Here is a 6,751-nt window from a genome sequence, read left to right on the forward strand (position 1 = left end):
AACTGCGTATCACAGGAACTAACTAGGATTTTGTTAATAACTTCTAAAAGTTCAATTTACAAATTCCAAAAATAACTTCTTTTTTAATTCAATTTCCATGGCAGATCTTCCCTGCCTGCTTCAGTCTGTATAGGGTGAAACTCTCCCTTTTCCTGAGGCCTAAGGTTATTAACAAGAAATTAATAATACATTTCAGTCCAAACCTTCTCCCCCAGCTTGGCAGTTCTCAGGGCTCTCCCTGTTGGAATTCTCTGTCCCAAGCCATACATCCCTTAAGAGCCACTGCTACTTCCTTTACCCCCAGAATGGCGTTAACAAACAACACACAACAGTGACATGGGGTCGGCAGAGATAAATTAACATCATGCCAATGGAAAAACTGTGCCGCCTGCTTATATCCAAATTATTAATGAGAGCATGAGATATTATTTTATAAATGTCCAACTGACTCAAGCCTTTAACCAACTTCATCAGTGGCTTACAGCCACTGCGAGAAAATGTACTTGGCTACACATAGGACTAAGATGACGTACTTGGCTACAGATAGGATAGGATCACAATTGACTTTTAGTAGTCAGTTGAATAAATAACATTTTATCTATCCCCCGCTCTCATGGCACAGCCTTTTGACTGGGATAGGCAGGTAGCCCACTTTATCCTGCCCCTTTTATCAGCAGCCACCTGTAGCCCTTCACTGGTACCTACCACTGTGGGGCACAGAACACCACTTTTCTGCAACTCCACAGGTAAATCTTGCAAGATTCAGTGTTTGAAAACTATGGTACATTCTGAGACATAAACACTGGGGAAGCCCAGAGCTCAGGGAAATATCTGTACAGCCACAATGTCAGGATCCACTGGCTAGTTCTTTATTTCAAAATGTTTGTGCTAGCTGAACAACAGACTTGAATTAGCAGATGTATTACAATCAAAACCCAGTCGCAATCACAAAAAACACAACAGGTAATAGCGAAAGGAGAGAAAGTCAAGCTCTGTTAGTATCCAGGGGAGATTTTCTGTGGTTTTGATCACAATTTTTCAACATAATAGATGTATGTTCTTGATCTGACAGTCCTGCTGATGCTTGTGGGCTGGTAATTTTGTTAATTATAAATTCTCTGTGAACCCTGTGATTTATGCCAGCTTTTATCTTTGCTTAAGATGCAGTGCAAATAACTCCTAAAATTTAAATAACTGGTGACTGTTGAAAACTGAATTTATTTCAGACTGAAAATCTGTCTAGATGTTGTGTTTGTACAACATCTAAATCCTTGTCTGCCAGTTACCCCCAGATCACCTTTCTACTCTTCATCTCTTCTAAAACTATGTGTGGTTTTTCTTTTTTTCAGGTAAAATAAAGTAAAAGTGAAATATAAAGTCATCGTGATTTTTTAGAATGATGAAGAAAAATTAGAAATCTCAGAGTGGGGCTGCATTGTGCTAGGCACTATGCAGTTAAACAGTAAGTGACAGTCCCTACCCACCCAAACAACTTGTGTTTTAATAGATATGATACAACAGATGGATGAGACAAACTAGAGGATGAGCAAGGTAGGGAGATTGAAGGATACTTGAGCACAGAATTAAGAATATAGTGTAGTGAAAGCACCCAGCATTTGCCTACCTCTGCTCCTGTTGAAGATTAAGTCCCACTCTAAATAATATGCAAAACACTATGGAGTGTAAATTTGTTTTTGCAATACATGTAATTAGCTTGTAAACTGTTTGGGCCAGGGACCATCTTCCACCACATGTTTGTACAGAGCCTAGCACACTCAGGCTCAGATTTCATTAGGCACTACTTTAATACAAATAAATAAATGCATATAACAATAAATTATTGTTATTCATTCTGATGAGCCACACTCATAAAAACTGCCTTGGAAACATCTGCTATACTGTTTATCATTTCATGCATTTATCATTAATTTTATTGTTCAAAACTGAAGATAAAAGAAGCGTAATTAGAGGATAAAATTCATGCTAGTACACAAGGCCCTCTGTATCACTTAAGCTCTATAAAGAAAGTGTTCACTAAGAATGTGGGCAACCGGCTGTGAACCATATGTACTACAGAAAGGGCTGCCAGCCTTCCTGGCAGGAGACTTTAGAATGGGGTGGGGGGAAGAAGGTGGAAGGGGAGGGGCCACACACCCTTGTATGATACTTCAGCACTCATGGGCCAATGACAGCCCTCCTTGGATAAGAGGGCTGTGACTGATCAATCCTGGAGACCTCTAACAAGCACTCAGAGTTTTATACTGCAGAATGCAATGAAACTCTACATGACTAGTCTGCGCAGCAGAGTCTGATCAGTTCAAAACCACATTACTCTGTTTCCAGTTCACTTTCAGAACATCATACACTGTATGGAACATCCTCATTTTGGGCACTGAGAAATACACACTTCTTCATGCAGCCTTTCCCACAATAAGGAGGAATATAGAATGGCCTGGGGTCTGAATTTCAGAGATTCGGAGTACCCACACCTTCTATGGACTTCAAAAATAATTTTGGGGACTAGTACCTCTGAAAATCAGCCCCCCCTCCCCTCGTTTTTCCTCTTATTCCCCTTAGTTTTTCTCTGCCTAATATGGGCACATGAAACATGATTTTGCCTCAAGAGGATCAGTGAAAATGGTACATAATCAGACAGTTATTTAACCCTGAACTCAGCACCCAAATGCTACACAGCTGGAAGCTCTAGCAATAAATTAATGAGACAGTCTGACAGATGATATTGCTCAGAAGCATTTATTCCCCCACCCCCTTGGGGCGAGTGGGTTTGTTTTGTGATCTACCTCGCCTCCCATCCTGTGACATCATTGGGGCAACAACAACAGTTGGTTAAAAGAAAGAATAATATTAGGTAAATATTTAATATATCTTTATCAGTCTTGTAACATAAAATAGCTGCTGGAGATAAGGAGGAGGAGAAGCCAGCACCATGTGCTCACTCGGAAGATCTCCATGGGCCACTGACAGCCTGGAAACCACAGTTTAGGAGCCTCTGCTTTATAGAATAGGCACCACACACTACCATCAGAAGACATGAAAAGTAGACAGGGCTGTCCATATGCTGTGAATCAAAGTAAATTGTCCCTCAAGTTCCAAAGTGTATTCTCTGAAAAGGACATTTTTGATCATAAATACAAATCCAAGACAAAATACTGGCAGGTATATTGCTTTGAGAGAAGGGGTTCTGATCTCAGCTGAGTCTCTGTGAATCAGGAGTGATGGTACTGAAATCAGTAGAGTTATATTGGTGTAAAACCAATGTGAGATCAAAATCAAGCCCAAGATCTTCAGCTAGCAGAGGAGATCAGTACAATGTCACTGTTGTGCCATCTAGTGGATAATACTGGGTCATCCTGAACATTTCAACTGCAAGAGAATTAAAACAATACAAATAGCAGCATTAAAATCATGGCTAATCAAAATGAAATATTAAACCCACAATCAGCATGCATACAGAATTTATGTATCTGCTATCATATGTTACATGAGAGTGCCATTTTTAATGTATAAAAATATCAAAAAGCACCTCTCTGTTCAATTGAATTCCAAATAGCTGGCATAAAGACCGCACCTAAGCCCTGCCAATCTACTTTGTTCCATCTCTGGGATGACTCCTCTCTGGCATGCTTTAATAAATAAGATTAAACACTATCACCTTGTTTCAGTTAATTGAAGAGAGGGCACCAGGTCTGAAACAGTCAATGAGATGGAAGAGTGATGTGGAATGAGTATTGATATCAGAACTTCAGCTAATTTTTTTTTCTTCTAAATTTTTTGAACTTCCTCTGAGTATGATTGTATTGTGGTAGCACCTAAGGGCTCCCATCAGGGATCAAGGCTCCACAGTGCTAGGCACAAACACCTAACGAAAAATAATGTCTGCCCTGAAGAGCTCACAGGTTAAGTAACATTGTCACTCTGCTGTATTTACATAAGCATAACATATCTGGAAAGGTTTTTCTCATCTTTGATACAAGAGACATTAGAGACTCTAATTTCAAACTCTGATGAACACTTTATTCTAAAAATGAATAAGGTAGTGTTGAGAATCTAACGATTCTTGATATCCCCATTAAGGAACAATAAAATTGTAGGACTGCCTAGAAGACTAGGATGAGAAGACAGAAGACAACTCTAATTAAATATTGGAGACAAAAGAGGGTGGAGGTGTGAACTGCTCTGCTAACTACCAGGCTCCAGGATCCGTCCTGCAGGGTTCCCAGGCTCATGCTCTGGGGTCACAGCTCCACAGTACGGGCTGGTCTACACTGGGGGGGCGAGGAGGGGGAAAAAAAAACAAAAACAAAAAAAAAACCACACCAATCCAAGATACGCAACTCAAGTCGAAGTATCTTGGATCGAATTACCTGGAGTCCAGACGGCGCGGGATTGATGGCCGCGGCTCCCCCGTCGACTGCGCTACTGCCACTCGCTCTGGTGGAGTTCCGGAGTCGACGGTGATTGCGTTCGGGGATTGATATATCGCGTCTTAATGAGACGCGATATATTGATCCCGGATAAATCGATTGCTACCCGCCGTATCGGTTTAGGAGACGTACCCTAAGAGAAGTGCAGGGCTGGAACGGTGAATACTCTGTCTGCTTTCTGAGAGTCCACTGTACAGAAAGACCCCAGAACTGGAGACTAAGATAATCTGCTCACCCTTTGTGAAAGAGAATGTATGTGTGTAGAAGCTGGGTTCTCTTAGGCTGTGGCCCCTCCTGTTGTGGAGGGTCTGTGGCAGGGCATGTGGACAGGATCCTCCATCTGCTTGCAGCTGAGATCTGTAATATTGGCAATTGTTTTTGGGAGGGGAAAGAAGTTGGATCTTTTCCCCCTGTTCTCCTGCATTTTGAATCTGCTTGTGAGGGTCTCTAGGATATCTGGGGGCTGGCACTTCTCGTCCTTTCCTCCTGGGCATTAGTGCTATTAGGAGCTCTTTAATGACCTGAAATTCAAAAAGAAAGCCTACAGAAAAGGGGAAACATGGATGAATTGCTAAGGATGAAAGAACAGTACGAGCACGCAGGGACAAAATCAGAAAGACTATGGCACAAAGTGAGTTGCACCTAGCAAGGGACATAAAGACAATAAGAGGAGGGTCTTTAAATACATTAGGAGAAAGAGAAAGGAAAGTGTTGGTCTTCTACTTAGCGGGGAAGAAAGTGGAGAGGGCACTGAGAGGTCAAAGAATGGGATCATCTTCTCTTTGGTACTAGTTGTCCCAAAATGGGACGTCCCTGAGGGGACAGCAGTAAAGGTGCCTCTTTCCTGATTCTGGCACTCTTCTCCTCCTGGGAACTGGCTCCATCTATGGATGAGCATCTGCTCCTTTCTTCCTGCACTCTGACTTCCCATCTGGGAAAGGCCGTTGGAAGACAATGAAACACAGCAACACAGAAACTGTCTTATTGGAGTAGATCAATAATCTATCCAGTCTAGTGTCCTATCTCTGACAGTGGTCAGTATCAGATGCTTAGAGGAAGGTGAAGAAATGCCACAATGGTCAATTATTGAATAATCAGCCCATAGGGTGAGCTTCTTCCTGTCAGGAATCAGGGCCTGCAGCAGAGCCTGGAACCACTTAGTTGACCTACAGCTGAAGACCCTGATTAACCAGACTCTCTGTCTAAAAGAAATCACGCCTGCTCTTAATATCAGCAGCACCAGGCTAGCGGCTACTCAGCAATTATGCCCGCAGCTGCAATTGTTCCTGTGCCTACCTTGTTCCCAGCATTGCAGCAGCCCTGCTTCTTCTAAGATCAAGCCCACTCCACCCCTGCTTGGTTCCTGACTCCGGCTCTGACCTTCAGCTCTGACTCCTGATTCCTGACACCAGCTCAGACCCTTGGTGCTGTTCCTGGCTTCTGACTCTGACCACTAGGTATGACTCCCACTGCTCCGATCACTAGGCCTCATCACCCGTAACCCAGTCTGTGACAGTTTGAACAGCAATCCCTTGAAAGAGAGAAGGGACAGGTGGGCTTCTTGTAGGACCTGCAGACTCAGGTTGTGGTCTTGCAGCCACAAAGTGTGGCACTACAGACACAGGCTATGCTGCCCACAACTCCAACAGGCGACTCAAGAACCAAAAATTCCCCAGCTGAACAAGTATGCCAGCAGCTGCGGTAAATTCTTTGGGTTGCTGAATTAGTGCTGGCTCCTATTTCTGTTGCATCCATAGTCATTCCCAATGAACCAAGTCCCATGTGGGACTTACCACCCCTCTGACTGGGGAGGCGTTGGCCCAGGCCTGTCCACTCTTGGAGAAATCTAGCCCTCTCCTGGACCAGTCTGAGAATTTTGTTCAAGCCACGGCATTGCTTTTTGATGACCCGAGTCACATGCACACAGCAGTGGCTGCACTCCAGATGTTGTGGGAGGGGTGCCAGCCAGCTGCTAATTATGCCATGGCATTTCAATGCCTGAGAACAGACACCGAATGGAATGAGGCCATGCAGCACTATCACTACTGGCTTGACCTAGATGATGAGTTCAAAGAGAAGCTGGCACTGGTGAAGCCTCCAACCACTCTGGACACCCTAATTAAACTGTGCATTAAAATTGACAACTGCCTGATAGAAAGCAACCAAGAAAGAAGGTCAACTTCCCGACCCCTGCTAGTCTTGCGGTCTCTGGTCCACCAACCATCTGCACCCTCCCCACAGCCTGAACCCATGCAGCTCGACCAAGCCTGGCCTCACCCCTCCAAGTTGGAGAAAAACAAGTGTTG

Source organism: Trachemys scripta, chromosome 3 (genome assembly GCF_013100865.1).
Source record: "Trachemys scripta elegans isolate TJP31775 chromosome 3, CAS_Tse_1.0, whole genome shotgun sequence".
Lineage (NCBI taxonomy): Eukaryota > Metazoa > Chordata > Testudines > Emydidae > Trachemys > Trachemys scripta.